A 17,338-nucleotide genomic window follows, 5' to 3' on the forward strand; every position below is an offset into this window, starting at 1 on the left:
TTTTTGTATTTTTGGGTAAGGGATGTTGCTGCCCAGGTACCGCTACAGCATCCTGTGCAAACCAGGGAGGGAGTGCTCCCGGAGGAGGTGGGGGTTGATTCCCACCCGGAGGAGGAGGTGGAGGTTGATTCCTACCCAGAGGAGGAATGTTGGCCATATTATGGGCAAGGAAGTTTTGGTCAGAGGCTTCTCCGTTAGGCTTCTCAAAATCAAGCGAGGAGTTACCTTTAGGAGAATCCTCAAGAATTTCTTCCCAAGGGGTGTCGATACTTTGCAAGGATTCTAGCACAATGTCTTCGAGAGAAGTGGTTGCAGATGTATCTTTGCTCAGGGTAAAGATCCTTGGCTTTCTCTTAGTTGTCAGAGGTAAAGAGTGAAATATTGGAAGCTAAGAGAGGGAACGAGCATAAGCCTGCGTAAGTGTTTTGACTGGTTGTTCCTAAGTGACAAGATACTCCCACAGTCTTTCTTCCTTGGGTGACCTAGAAACAGGACTTCGAGGGGTATCTATTTATTCAAAATGAGGCTCTTTCAAATGTGTGGCAGGATCTCTCCGACCTTTACGATCCATACATTAATCCTTTTGAATCCATGCGTGGCACTTATAGATGAAATCTTGAAAAGCTGGAGAGGGCAGTTCAGGCCCTCCTTCTAGCGCCAATTTGTTGACATGGCTAATGTTCGCTATGCCAACAAGGGGAACTAACCTGATCGCAAGCCCCAATTAGACCTGCTTTCGTTTGGAATGGCTAGCTCCAACGGGTTTTAAGGGACCCCGTAAACTGTTTGAACATGTCGAAAGATTGCTTCTGGGAGGAAGACTTCAATTAAATCAACAAAATAAAACAACTAACCTCTATGTGTTAAATCCTATCTATACTACTTCTAATTACTCTAATCTAGTCCTAGTTATCCTAATCTATCCTGCAAGAGCATAATACAGAGGTTTAAACATCATATATATGTTCAACAAGAGCATGATAAAGAAGGTTAAACATCATACATAGATTCAAGTCCAAATGAATCAATCACTGAATTCACAGTTGGACAAGGCTATATTAAATCTAAATTGCAATCCAATCACTCATATAGGAATCCACATTCTTCTATGAAATTAAAACTTGCAACTGATGTTTAACTTAGTTTCAAATCAGAGACCATTCACAAGTTAACCATGAAACTGAATCACATTCAATTTAACAAGACTAATAGTGAACTGTAAGTCATCAATATACATAAATACAAATCACATTTACATTCATGCCAGTAACAACACTCTAATCCAAAACAATACACCGAGTCTGAAACTATGGCTCCTCCTTAAAACTGTAAGGCCCAGTTGTATACTCAAGTGTAAAGACCACATCCAGACTATATACATTTTTTTTTAAATCACAGCAAAATACAACTAGAAGAGAAACACATTGGGAATTCATTTCAGGAAACATATCAGAACATTTACATACATTTAACTAAGACCAAAATAGTATTGCAACACATATGTACTGTTCACCAGAAGACGAGACTCCATTTGCTTTGTTGTTGCTAGTATTCCCTTGTTGTTGGTCACCTCCGCGAATGAATGGCGATGTACTTGATCCGAATGCGATGACCCACCGGTTAGCCTCCCAGCCTACTCCTTAGGTACTCTTCTTCCCCGCGGACCCCCGAGCTACAATGGGGTTGTACAATGGAGAATTGCAATAGCTTGTAGAGGAGAGAACTCCTTGGCTCAAGAGTCCCCTCTCTAAAATCCTCTACCTCACCAAACTCACTATAGGATCGTAATCACTGCTTGGACATCATCTCATCCATCCAACCATAGGGTTCCCAAAAAGTCCCTTCTCTCATGGCTTGCCCCTTCTTTTATAGGAGTCCTCATAGGTGACACTTGGCATGTCATGCATAATTAGTTATTTTTTTATAATTCAATAGCTTGATTATTCACCCACCCAAGTGTCACTCTCTCATCAAGGGTCTACCAAAATTATTTACTTAAATTTTAATTTAAAACTAATATTTTCCTCACCTCAACAAGATTCCTATTTCTTCTCCTAGTTGCCTCTTTATCCCCCTTTTTATTCCTTAATTTGGGTTCATTACTAAAGTCAATTAATGAGTCAAGATTTGATCCCCTATCTACCCCCCTAATTTAACTCAAGTTATCTCTTAGATGGATAGTCTTATGTTGGTTGTTGCCACATGGAGGTTCTCTACATTTCTCTAAATTTAATTTATTATTCTTATTTTAATTTACCTTCCTCTTCTCTTAATTAGGCTTAATTACTTTAAGATTAATCTTTATCCTTACAATTATGTCCATCTTTCCCCTTTTACCTAATTAAACTACATAATCTACCTAATATATTTCAACATGGAGAGGGTAGAGTTTTTAAGATAAAATATTTTATTTTTTCCTATGATCCTCTTAACCCAAGTTTTATTCTTGATTTAATTACCTCGGTTTCTAACATCATTTACCCTTGATGTAAATTTACCTAGTTTTTATTTCTTGATTATATTTATTAATTTATTTATTTTTAATGATTCCAAGGTGCCAAGTTTGGGTCGTGCCCTTCAAGAACTTCCCTTGAAGGTCCAAGGGTGCCACGCCTAACAATTTATTTGTGATGCCAAGGGTGCAAAGTTGGTCGTGCCCTTCAAGAAATTCCCTTGAAGTTCCAAGAGTGCCACGCCTAACATTTTATTTGTGATGCCAAGGGTGCCAAGTTGGTCGTGCCCTTCAAGAAATTCCCTTGAAGTTCCAAGGGTGCCACGCCACTTGCCCTTCAAGCATTCAGTGACTACGAGGGGAAAGTATAGGTGCAATGTCATAGACCGCTATCATCTCTTATGTTGCCTGCTATAGTGAGACTAATGGTGTCGGGGATCAAGGAATCCACCTTGATGCGCGACCCCCGGTAAAATCCTCATGAGCGACCCAACTTGGGGACCTGCCCTCATGGCATCATGATCTTCAAGGCGAAGGTGTTTCAACCCTTCCAGCCCAAGTCACGGCGGGAGTGCTAGTGGGTGAGATCAGGGACACTGTCCCACCCCTCCCATGTAGTTCCATCCACTTGTACAACCCCATCACCCATATGTGAGTCATTCGGCCAAGCAACTAATCTGTGCCTGCAACCATTAACATATCACCAGAATATAGATAAACATATATAGCAGGTTTCAAAATCGATTAGAATTTCAAAGATAAAATAATATAAATTTTCATCAAACCAGGTTTCGTCAACTCATCATGTGCGAGTGCCTCTGGTGGTTTCCTGCCATACTCAATAATAATCAGTAACCAGGTTTCTTATTGTTAGTCATTGTCATAATAGCATTACTACCATCACCTAGTCAGTCACATCATTGTTCATTGTGAACCAGAACTAATGTAAGTAGCTAACATAGGGGATACCTCCATCATGGCTAGCATCATCATAACCTTAATGGAACAATACATATAGATCAAAGCTATCATCATTATAACATTAATAGAAACATGTCTATCCTTTACTACTATCACCATCATGATATCAATAGAGAGTACGCATAACCATTAATTATATCGTAATCATAATATTAATAGAGAACATACATAACCATCACATTCACTAATAATAGAGTCACGTTTCTAGATCCTCAACCTGAGTTCTTCATAGACTAAAGTATGTAAGATAATGTCATATTAGGGTCAGGGAACTAGAGTGGGCACTACATACACCCCCTCTTAACAATGGACTTCGTCCCGAAGTCCTTAGAACACAAAGGAGAAACGACGACACATAATCTTAGGAACCCTTCCTGAAACTCTTGCCAACCTTCTGGTGGGCAGGTTATAATTTTCCCAAGGTATCTATACCACGAATTCCGTTATAACTAAAGGACTATATCTAGGGAACATTGCAGCCCATTTTTTTTATTTTTTTCGGACTAAGCAACAACAAAACAAGTGCAGGATAATCATAATCAATATTCATCTCATGGTACAATTAATATATGATGCTTTCAACCAAGTAAAGTCGTCTACATAATGTACTCCTGTAGCCTCCAATTATAGTTGTTCATTTCCAACTATGTCTACATGACCCTATAAGTGCCAATATCGGGGACAATATGTAACACAAAGTGATTTGTATAATCATCATTGCATATGGCAGAGTTCATTGTCATAGATGTTGCAATAATATTGTCATAGAAGAAAAGATCGTATAAATTATTCCAAAAGTTGCCCATACGTTTGATATTTTCAAGTCTTAAATTTTAAGTTATCCCTTTTGATAATTCTGCAATATTTCCCTAATATCTCAATAAGTGTCATTTTGGACCCTTGTCATTATATTTGTAGCACCGTATTTAGGCCATAGGCGGAAAATGTCAAAAGAGGTGGACAAGTAAGAATAAGAAATTCAATTGGCGAACTTAAGCTTATGAGCTAGCAAAAAGATGAAGGACTTTGATGTCAAAAGTGCTAAAAATTAAAACATTCTTATTAGCAGTTGTAAATAAATAAATAATTAGATAAATTACAAAGTAAGTGATTGTGCGTCAAGATGTAGTGTTCAATGAATAGTTCCTAGGAGTTCATCCAACCAAGAAACTCTTTGAAACATCACCACATTACTTAATTATAGATAATATCCTAGTAAGCAATGATGTTAGAGTCTCAACTAGTTAGAGATGATGTGGCACATGACCTAACAATGGAAGAATCTTGATAATATATCAAGCATTGAATTGGGCATAAAGAAGAATACTCTAAATAAGGAAATTATGCTAATCAATCAAAAACATACTTCTCAATCCAAGGAATCAAAACTATCGAGAGGAATCAAATTGGTTATAACACCTACCACACCTCGCCTATCAAGAAAGAGATAGTGACATCCTGCTATCACTCAAGTTCATCTCCAAAGAAAAATCCCAACCTTTTTCAAAGAAAACCCAAGGATACTGTTAAGTGATCACAACTTGTGACCAGTGACCACTCCACTTCACCTTCTCATGCATAAATAATTAAATAAATTATCAAATTATCATAGCAACCTATTGAAAATATGATATCCAAATTATAATATATATTTATATCAATAATAATATTTATGAAAACTATAATTTAATTCATTTTAAAATAAACTACTAACTTTTCATGTATCCATAAAATAAAATAAAAACAACATCCTTTTGCAATCAATATTTAATTATTGTCTTTTCTTTAATACATACAAGTATATAAAAATTCTATACAATTGATGTAAATATTAAATTTAACCAAGATATTACTACATAAAACATAATTTCCATATGTCAATTTTTTTTATGTGGCACTTTCAGCTCGTTATTAGTTTTTTAAAAGAATGGCTTGACTATTGTTAGAGCATTAACATGCTTCACATCCAACCACTCATAAAGCCTAAACCAAGAAAATTAGCATATGACGAAGTCAAGATTAAGTTTTTGGTATTATAGGACGAAAAAAAAAGACAACTTATTGAAATGAGGTGGAACTAGTTTCATCAGTTAAACTTATTCTTATGTTTTATTTTATTATCATTTTCTGGTGATTGTTAATCATTAGATATATATATATATATATATATATATATATATATATATATATATATATATATATTGAGCACATTTAAACATCCTTAGCTGTCATAAAACATGTGCATTAACCAGTTCATTTTAAGGATGAGGGCTTCTTAGTTGTATATTTCAATACCACCCAAAACAGAGTCTTTGATTCTGTAGCTTTAGCAATTCAATATGTGTATTAGAAATTGTAAAAATAAATTCCATAATCCATTAATTCATAAATAAAGCTTCTTTCTTAATTGGTTAAATTCATTGAAAGGATCCCATTGGTACTTGCCAGTGATATTTTAGTGCCTTCATAGAATTGGTCCAACTTTTAGTGACTTTTAATAAATGATTTTGTAAAAATCGAATACTTTTATAGAATTAAATTTGTAATGTTTATCTAGAAAGATTCTCACTCTTGGAATAGCTTTCAAATTATAGTAGTGTTGATCATGAGCCATTTTGGCATATTTTAATTAATGTCAAGAAAGTTGATGTAATTATGGACAACCAAGGTTTGTGGATGACTTTGTGCTCTTCACATAGAAACCATAATATATATATATATACAATTATTTTAATTAACAAATAATGTTGTCTTACAATGAGATTTGACTGTACCAATCTTATCTTTGCGACCAATATTTAATTAGTGTAGATAATGGTGAACGAGATCTAGAATCACTCCTCATTATCAAGGCCGAGATCCATCTTATCTTTGCGACCAATATTTAATTAGTGTAGATAATGGTGAACGAGATCTAGAATCACTCCTCATTATCAAGGCCGAGATCCAATGCTCACGTTGTAAATGGTGCAATCTATGTTATAAATGACATTGTTTACAATATTTAAACTCTATACCAAAATCAACTATCATAGATTTTCTTATAATATTGTTTACAATATTTAAACTTTACGCCAAAATCAACTATCATAGATTTTTATTTTATTTTTGGCTATATATATATCTATATTATACCAAGGTAATCTCAAGTTTAATTCAAATAAATCAAAACCATTAATTTAACCATTCAAAATAATTGATTTTTCTTATACATAAAATTACACCAACAATCTAATGTATGGATTTTTTTTTTTTACTTTAATCGTAAAATTACCCAAACCCAAACAATGTAATGTATTCAAACCAAAGTGAAAATCAATAACTTTGATCTCTTTAAACTAAAACTGCGCTTGTAAAATATGAATAAACTTATGTTGAAAATGATCAAAGCTTTATACATTTAACAAAATTAATGTTGAACGAAGGCCTTTTTAATTTTGGCTAACTTTAATTCTAAAATACAATGACAAAGAGGAGAGTTGATGTGAATTTTTTTTTTTTACCAAAAATGGTTGGACATCATTTCAGTTTTGTTTCCATCATTATTATTATTATTATTATTATTATATATACTCTGCTGATACTCTATGGCTTTCGAGCTTGTAGCTGCTCACTTTCAAATTAAACTTCAAGGATGTAATATTCAATCTATTTTGAAATAAATTAAATAGTTGAATGCAATGGCTTCAAACACGGTTTTCAGGTTGAAATTTTATCTCAAGAAGAGTCTGAAAGAGTGCAGAGCGAAATCGTTTCCTTGCTCTTCAAAGAAGTCATCGGTATTAAGAAAATACTGAAGAGTAAAACGGAGTTGGAGTTTAAACGCCTAGTGGATTCTTATCTTATTTCATAAAAATAATGTTAATATCAGCGAACCTTCCTATATGTCCCGCATCCAATATGATATGAGACTATCGTTTTTTCCTGGGAATATTGACTAGCTGTTATTCAAGTGTCAATTAATAAATTTGATCAGAAAGAAATTAATGTACACGGATTGAAAGTCACCATCTCCATCACTTGTAGTACATTCTAAAAGACAACAAAAATCTCTTTACGGGTCAAAGCTAAGTTGACTAATATCGCATCTCAGTGCATGCATGGTAGTGTTGTGTTGGCCTTAGCAGAATATATATAACTATTCGCAGGATCCGTGGAAAACAATGTAACACTCGATGATTATTGCCACCTCGCTGTAATATTATCACACCCTTCTCCCCTTTTGTTTGGCTTATGGCACACAATTGTTTGTTACACTCTGTAATACACATTGCCTTAAATAATTCTTTGTCTATAGAGATTAACTCCTACGGCTACCATGAATCATTCTTCACATCAAACACCACTACCGTTGTTTCTTGTACCATTGTTGGATCCACTGCCAACACACAAAACGTTCATTCACAATTATAGGGTAGTTTCTATACTTCTTATGACAGAATCTCTTCCAGTTTGGACCTCTTTCCATTATTTTCCACATATTCTCTTTAAAGTTGTAAACATATGTAGATGACGATGAAGAAAACAGTACGAGCTTGCAAACGCTATGTTTCCGATCGAAGGCTATTCCTCGCAACCAGGTGTGGGATTTAGAATAGCGCATATTCAATGAACAACGTTCCCCTGGAAAAAGAGGGTTCACCACCCACCACAGATCAGAACTTGCCTCAAACACAAAAAACCCATCACCAGAAGTCAACAGATGGGGCATCTCTGATCTTGGCACATTAGATAATCTCTGTAGCAACCTGGGTCCAGTCACGGACCTCGACATGGCATCCTCATGTTGTACACATAAAACAATATCGTGACTGAAAAAGAGGCCATTGCCCCCGCGTCTCGCCCAGCTCAAGGAACGAACAAGGTAGTTAGGGTGAGCGGTGCGGTCATACTTAATAGCAATGGAGGGATTTGAGAATAAGGAATAAAATTACTTGCATGTCAATTGCAATCTGCATATATTCTCCGCAGAAAGCCTCGTTACAATTTGAACCTGCAATTCATGAGGCAGCTTATCCCACAACTTCTCCATGCGCCTCATTTCATATCAGAGAAATTTCTAAACAAAGTCATCGCAGTCGTTGTCCGTCATAATGATAATATCACTTAACAAGATCAATTGCAACAAATGTCAATGTAAGTTGGAGTTTATCAAGTAAATCGGTTTCCACCCTGCCAAGAGTAATTTCCAAACGAAAAATGTCAACTACCACGATTTGATCGAGCCACGTGTAATTTCTGAGATGAAGTCTGTTAATTACTCTGAGTTCGACTGCGCCAAAATTTACAGAAAAATAAGAGTTCAGAGATAGATATTGAGAGTTTCCAACAATTAAAGATACCATCTGTTAATAAAATGATTCCACTTGGAAAAATGATACACAAGTACATCTGTGAATGAGTTCAAAAGGATTAAATGGTCATAATCAAACTTGAGTTTAACATAAATGTTTTGAAAATCTCCAAATCGCACTCTATCTTGCTAGCTACGACCACATCCCGATAGCTCCATTGCTTGGGTCTGACAGCTTGTAAGCTAATGATCATATTCCGTGGGCAGTACGCAGCAGATCCCTCAGGACCATGAAAATAGAAGAATTTGGACAGTCTTCAGATGATCAGAAGAATAAGAAGGGATCGAGAAGCAGATTCAAGAAGAACAGAAGGAAGACAATCTGAAATGGGTCTTGGAAGCTCACCTTTTTAGTCGAAGGCTGGGGAAGTGCATCGGGCATTCCCATTGGAATTTTTTTTTTTTAGTTACTAAACATAATCTTTTTAGATGCTTCCACCCAATAGCTACCTGGTCTTTACCCATTTAAAACAACCGGCTACAGGTGAATATTTCTTGGGATTTTTTAATTTTTTTTTCAACCTATATGTTTATGTCGGCTGCTTAAGTCATTCAAACCATGATCCTTGGGTACTTTTGCCAAAATCTTTATTGTTTTCGAATTTTGTTCAGGATTTTCTCTTTTCATGGCAAAGAATTCGATGTCTAAAATTTAGTGTGAAATGCCCATTCTTTCTGTAACTCTGTAGCGATTTCGACGTTTAACCATGGGCTTTTAGATCGGGCGAAAAGGTCAATTTTCGATGGGGTCGTGAAATGATTTATACGAGCGGGGGTTTATTTCTGGGGACATTGGAAACCCTGATTTTCATCCAAGGAGTTGCACTCTGCAGAGATTATTGCTACTATTATTGCGTTCAGCCATGCAGTCCTCTGTTGTTCAAATCAAGATTGCTCCAATCCATCGGCCAAGGTGAAAAGAACAAAGTTTGCTGCTCTCGAACACAGCAGATTGTAGGCATTTGTTATATTGATTAATCTGTTATGCTCGAAAAAGAGCCAATTCTAATATCTCAAACATTAAGGAGGATTTGGTACAAGAGAATTCTCTAGGAATGTTTAATAAAATTATTGGCAAGCGGTCTAGTCATAAGAATTCGAAGCCTGAAAGCAATGAAAGTCCGGGCTCGACGACAATCCCGCGAATGCATCCAGGGGCAAAGCGGTTGTATCAGCAGGGAATTCCACAAATTCTAGGAATTCTGGGTCGGAAGAAGGACATTCAGGATCTAAAATAGCCATAAACCATGTTCTTAGGAACAGTCTTTCCTTGGCGGCACTGCATCATCAGGCTGCAACTCGAATGCTGCTTGGGAAGGAAAAGTCTCCAGGAAGCACAACTATTACCACCGCTAATGGAGATTTTTCCCTATGGAAAATCTGCCAGCGTTCAAAGAAGTTGTTTCTTTTGAAAGACTGAACCTATTTTCAAAGAAGCTGAGTCTTTGTTGTCACATGTTTGATTTCTTGGATCCTATAAAGAATGTAAGAGAAAAAGAAATAAAACGACAAACTCTGCTGGAACTCGTCGATTTTATTCAGACCAATTCAAATAAGATTAATGAATCTCTACAGGAAGAGCTGGCAAATATGTTCTCGGAAAACCTTTTCGGCTCCTTCTGTTTATGGAAATACAATATCTGAGATCTTCATACAAACTAGTCATGCATGCATGGGCCGATAGGTCTCAAGGGTTGAACATAGCTCTGATACCAAGTGTAAGGACCAGTTGTATACTCAAGTGTAAAGACCACATCCAGACTATATACATTTTTTTTTTAAATCACAGCAAAATACAACCAGAAGAGAAACACATTGGGAATTCATTTCAGGAAACATATCATAACATTTACATACATTTAACTAAGACCAAAATAGTATTGCAACACATATGTACCGTTCACCAGAAGACGAGACTCCATTTGCTTTGTTGTTGCTAGTATTCCCTTGTTGTTGGTCACCTCCGTGAGTGAATGGTGATGTACTTGATCCGAATGCGATAACCCACCGGTTAACCTCCCAGCCTACTCCTTAGGTACTCTTCTTCCCCGCGGACCCCCGAGCTGCAATGGGGTTGTACAATGAAGAATTGCAATAGCTGGTAGAGGAGAGCACTCCTTGGCTCAAGAGTCCCCTCTCTAAAATCCTCTACCTCACCAAACTCACTATAGGATCGTAATCACTGCTTGGACATCATCTCATCCATCCAACCATAGGGTTCCTAAAAAGTCCCTTCTATCATGGCTTGCCCCTTCTTTTATAGGAGTCCTCATAGGTGACACTTGGCATGTCATGCATAATTAGTTTTTTTTTTATAATTCAATAGCTTGATTATTCACCCACCCAAGTGTCACTCTCTCATAAAGGGTCTCCCAAAATTATTTACTTAAATTTTAATTTAAAACTAATATTTTCCTCACCTCAACAAGATTCCTATTTCTTCTCCTAGTTGCCTCTTTATCCCCCTTTTTATTCCTTAATTTGGGTTCATTGCTAAAGTCAATTAATGAGTCAAGATTTAATCCCCTATCTACCCCCCTAATTTAACCCAAGTTATCTCTTAGATGGATAGTCTTATGTTGGTTGTTGCCATATGGAGGTTCTCTACATTTCTCTAAATTTAATTTATTATTCTTATTTTTATTCACCTTCCTCTTCTCTTAATTAGGCTTAATTACTTTAAGATTAATCTTTATCCTTACAATTATGTCCCTCTTTCCCCTTTTACCTAATTAAACTACATAATCTACCTAATATTTTTCAACATGGGGAGGGTAGAGTTTTTAAGATAAAATATTTTATTTCTTCCTATGATCCTCTTAACCCAAGTTTTATTCCTGATTTAATTACCTCGGTTTATTTACCCTTGATGTAAATTTACCTAGTTTTTATTTCTTGATTATATTTATTAATTTATTTATTTTTAATGATTCCAAGGTGACAAGTTTGGGTCGTGCCCTTCAAGAATTTCCCTTGAAGCTCCAAGGGTGCCACGTCTAACAATTTATTTGTGATGCCAAGGGTGTAAAGTTGGTCGTGCCCTTCAAGAAATTCCCTTGAAGTTCCAAGGGTGCCACTCCTAACATTTTATTTGTGATGCCAAGGGTGCCAAGTTGGTCGTGCCCTTCAATAAATTCCCTTGAAGTTCCAAGGGTGCCACACCACTTTCCCTTCAAGCATTCAGTGACTACGAGGGGAAAGTATAGGTGCAATGTCATAGACCACTATCATCTCTTATGTTGCCTAATATAGTGAGACTAATGGTGTCGGGGATCAAGGAATCCGCTTTGATGCGCGCCCCCCGGTAAAATCCTCATGAGCGACCCAACTTGGGGACCTGCCCTCATGGCATCGTGATCTTCAAGGCGAAGGTGTTTCAACCCTTCCAGCCCAAGTCACGGCGGGAATGCTAGTGGGTGAGATCAGGAACACTGTCCCACCCCTCCCATGTAGTTCCATCCACTTGTACAACCCCATCACCCATATGTGAGTCATTCGGCCAAGCAACTAATCTGTGCCTGCAACCATTAACATATCACCAGAATATAGATAAACATATATAGCAAGTTTCAAAATCGATTAGAATTTCAAAGATAAAATAATATAAATTTTCATCAAACCAGGTTTCGTCAACTCATCATGTTCGAGTGCCTCTGGTGGTTTCCTGCCATACTCAATAATAATCAGTAACTAGGTTTCTTAGTGTTAGTCATTGTCATAATAGCATTATTACCATCACCTGGTCATTCACATCATTGTTCATTGTGAACCAGAACTAATGTAAGTAGCTAACATAGGGGATACCTCCATCATGGCTAGCATCATCATAACCTTAATGGAACCATACATATAGATCAAAGCTATCATCATTATAACATCAATAGAAACATGTCTATCCTTTACTACTATCACCATCATGATATCAATAGAGAGTACGCATAACCATTAATTATATCGTAATCATAATATTAATAGAGAACATACATAACCATCACATTCACTAATAATAGAGTCATGTTTCTAGATCCTCAACCTGAGTTCTTCATAGACTAAAGTATGTAAGATAATGTCATATTAGGGTCAGGGAACTAGAGTGGGCACTACAGAAACAAACAGTCCCCTTTATTCACAATAAATCAAAATTGTTCTTCTCCAAGCCGAAAGCCCCTTTTCCTCTTCAGAGGCAATATTTATGCAAAAGCTCTTGACTCTAGGTCTACCCCGCCTCTTCATCTTCCCCACTGCTTTCGATATGCAAATCGAGTATACAAAGACAAAACCGTCAACGTAACCGCTGCCGCGTAGAAAGCATATCTGCTGGAGTGATTAGTTTCATGAAGAAGTGAACAGATGTTGGCAAAAGGGGTGACTGTGTGTCGCCTCCTCATGATGAAAACCGAGACAGCTTTTCTCTCAAACTGTACAATCAATGCGTGGGGCTCCGACACGAAACGCTTGAGGCCAGACCTTCAAACACAATGCTTCTGCATATATGGCTCTTCGAATCCACTCTTGCGTCTTTTACTTCTCACCTGCAGAGATAGCTATCATTAGCTTCATGATTGTGAACAATATAACAGAAATATTCACATAAAACACAAGCGCTGCCTTCATTAACTTTTATAAACTACGGAACAAGTGTGAAAAGGATTTACGCCTAAGACATAGTCAACATAGAATTTCCTACTCAATCCATAGGCTTGGCACGGCTTTTAAGGGATTCTTTTAATCGCAATCGGGCGTTGGCCCCTCCGCAGGTCGCAGTACCCATGCTTTTCATTTCCTCGATGTGTAATTACACTATCGGGACTCCACAGGCTTGCCTTCTACACTAAAAACCCGATCCCTTTGTTATTTCGGAAAATTTGGAAAACACAGGAAAACAAGGAAAATCCCGCCCTGATCGCTCAAGCCAGACCTAAAATGTTATATATCGGTGCTTATAAATATCGTTGGGTCCAACATATCGCATATCACAATATGCATAAGCCTGGGGCTCCACCGATATGCAATATGCAATATGGCCCCAGACCCGAAAACATATATATACACGTTAATACTGTTGGTGGGTCCGCAATACAGGCTTGCCTTTGAAAACCGAGATTTCAATATTTTTTGAGAAACAAAGGAATATATGGGGAAAACCATGTCCAGCCATAATGCCGGACTTGAAATGCTATACGCTCAAGTTCATAGAAATCGGCGGATCTGCCACATCGCCACACACACTGTGTATAAGGCCCGTGCTCTGTCGATATGCAATATACGATGTGACCCCAGAGCCGAAAATGTATACAATGCGGTTAATAATGTCGTTGGGTCCGGAGGCCAGTGGCGTGCCATATATATGCATAAACCTTGGACTTAGGCTGATTGCGATATGCGATGGGCTTTCAGACCCGACATATATATATATTGTGGTTTATAATGTCATTGGGTCCAGCCCTTATGGCATGTGTTATGCGCCCATATTGAGTGCGATAAGCGAAAGAGGGATGGTTTATGTATTTTGCGAAGGGTTTCCTTTGTAAAGGGATTGTAATGGGACAATGATGCAATGAAGGGTTTTCGCTATAAGGCATTATAATGGGAATAATAATGCGATGAGGGTTTTTAGGGGTTAAACAAATCCCGATAAACATAGGAATGAAGGGCTTAAGTGAGGGATTTTTTAAAGGGATTTACCCATTTGTGAATGGAAGATTTGGCTCTCCACAGAGTTAAAATCACTGGGATGAAACAGATCATTCGGAGAGATGAAAGACCGGATTTATAGGGGACCCACTGAAAATTTGCTATCAGAGCATGTTTTAATGGGGTGATAGTTGTGGCCACAACAGAACCATGAAGAACTTTAGGCACTGCAATGCCATAGACTAGATTCTTGACCAGGGCAATCTATCCATTGGTCTCTCAATAATTTAGGCACCACAATGCCAAGACTAGATTCCTAACCAGAGCAGTCTATTCAGTTGGGACTAAGATGGACTCAAGTTTTCAACCTCTCTAGGTACCATCAGGCTTACTTGTTAACCACCAACCCAAAGATCCAAGGGTGTATCCAAAAACAGAGCTCTATAATCAAGACCACCTTTTCCAACTTTGGGACCTCGACATCAACACAGAGTGTCAGCTAGATGTCCTCCCAAGCAATGCTTCACTCACAAAGCCTCAACACTCCTAGATCCAGCAAATCAAGTATAACCAATCTCTCCCAATCAAACCGATTGGTAACTAGCATGCTATCAACACCTTCAAGAGATTCACCTGGACAGACACAACCCCAATCAATAATATACTTTCATATGTACATAATCAAATACAAACCTTTGGGGTCTTCCAAACAACTTGATGTTGCTTCTCAACTTTTCATAGTAGGAATATCAACCGAATCTCTGACAGAAGATTCCTCAATCATACACTTTCCTTTCCTACTTCCCATGCAACAACATATCCTTCGAAATTCATTCTTCAATCAAAACCAAGTTATGCCCTCCCTCTCAACCAAGGAGCACCTCTTTATCCAGACTCCCTCTTACTCTAAGGGAGATCTCTTCTATTTTTGTCATTGGAGAATCTTTCGTGGCTTCCAACCATTTCATCAAAGTTATCATCATCCCCATCATGCTTATCATATCAATGAACATCTTCACCATTTTGAAGATTGTGTACCTACACAACTTAGATAGAAAATACAACCAAAACTATAGAAGCATGATGTTATCCATATTAGAATTACGGAAAAATTTCAACCTTACATATATTAGATACCCAAACTTAAACAAGAGACACATACTCTTCAACATCTTGCTAGTGACGTTGTCATAAACCCTAGACTACTTCATAACAACTTTTATTATGTCTAGGGTTTCAATGTTTCTTCCAAAAGTATGACATACCTTACTACAGCACATAGCAAACCCTAGAAGCAATTCAAACAAATATAGATCAACAAATTATCTAACAACTTTCAGAATTCATATGTTAGACTTCCACTAGGGTTTCATACAAATCCTATATTTCATACAAGAGTATTAAAACCAGTCATGACTTAGTCATTAACATGACTAGCTTTTACGAGGGTTAGTTGCAAGCCCTAGATTTTCAATCAAACATCAATCCTAACTAAAACTTAGATTTTAACAATCTTACACAAATCTCAAATTATCATATTTTCATCATTCATCAAGGATTTTTACTTCTACTAAGGTTTAACTCCAAAACCCTAGAATTTCACAAGTATTGCCATCCTAGAAAGACAAACTTTGACTAAAGCTTGTTTGAAAACCCTAGGATTCATAACCACCGACAAACAGGTCAGCTCATACATCTAGGACATCATCCTCATGCATAGGCATTTCATATCATGTGTTAGTCAAACCCAATTTCACAAATATCAATACAACAAACTTGATTAGACTAGGGTTTGATCAGATAAACACACACATACCAAGGAAATCATTTCTAAGACATTATAAGGGTCTTGCTTACACATTCCACCAAACCTTAATGAGTTAGAGTTTCAATATAGGAACATAAAAAACCCAAGATTACCAATATTCCACAGGTTCAGGATTTTAGACTTTATCATTCAACCCTAACAAGTTAGGTTTTCCCAATCATACCAAAATCCTAAACATGACATTATCAACAAAAACTTCAAATAGCATTTCTCAATAACCCTAAACAATTTAGAGTTTCAAACATTCACATTAGCATACCCTTAGGTTAGGGTTTTCCAAAGAACCTGTCTAGGGTTCTATAAAATCAGTTACGAATAGGAGTGGGGTAGATTTATCAAGTGATGAATCACCCAAAATAAGAATCAATATGATTCACCATAGCTAGTCACAAAAATGTCACTAATCGATTGTCAAATGAATGAACTCTTATTATAAAGAAATAAATGTTTAAATGCATACCTTTGTTCCTTGACAAACCTTGTCTTAAGAGGTCCTCTTTCATACTCCTTGAGAATATAGCAGATGTTTTCCTAATCAAGACAATAGAGGGAGAATGATGATTTGTATTTAATATAATCACAACTAAATGAGTACATGAAACCAAAAATTGAAAGGAAAAGAAATACTTATCTTTGGGGGTTGTTGGGGGATCCCTCCAAAGCTTGAGGGATAGCTATAAACTTACAAAAAACAAAAAAATGTCTTTTTCCAAAAACATGTTAAAAACCTATAAATTCTAAAACATCAAAAATATAAAATAAGATATCTAAGGCTACAAGCAAAGGACTTAGTAGTGTAGGTCCCTTATGTCATATTCCTTGGGTTTGACTTTCTTTAGGTCTTCTTCTTCAACAACATTGGCTTGATCTCTTTCTCCCTTCGTATTTCTTGGATGTCAAGATAGTCACTCTTGTAGTGACTCTTCTTATGACATTGATAACATTCTACTATGGGCATGTCTACTTTCTTCCTTGGTCCTTTCGATTTCTTTCCTTTGTACTGAGCAATGTGGGCATTTGAAACATCTTTAGAATTGGCGACTAATGAGATCCTCAATTCTTCCTGACTGCAGGCAGTCCATAGTTCTTC

This window comes from Pinus tabuliformis, chromosome 3_1 (genome assembly GCF_031772625.1).
Source record: "Pinus tabuliformis cultivar Carrire ecotype Pingquan chromosome 3_1, CPIR1, whole genome shotgun sequence".
In the NCBI taxonomy this organism is placed as follows: Eukaryota; Viridiplantae; Streptophyta; class Pinopsida; order Pinales; family Pinaceae; genus Pinus; species Pinus tabuliformis.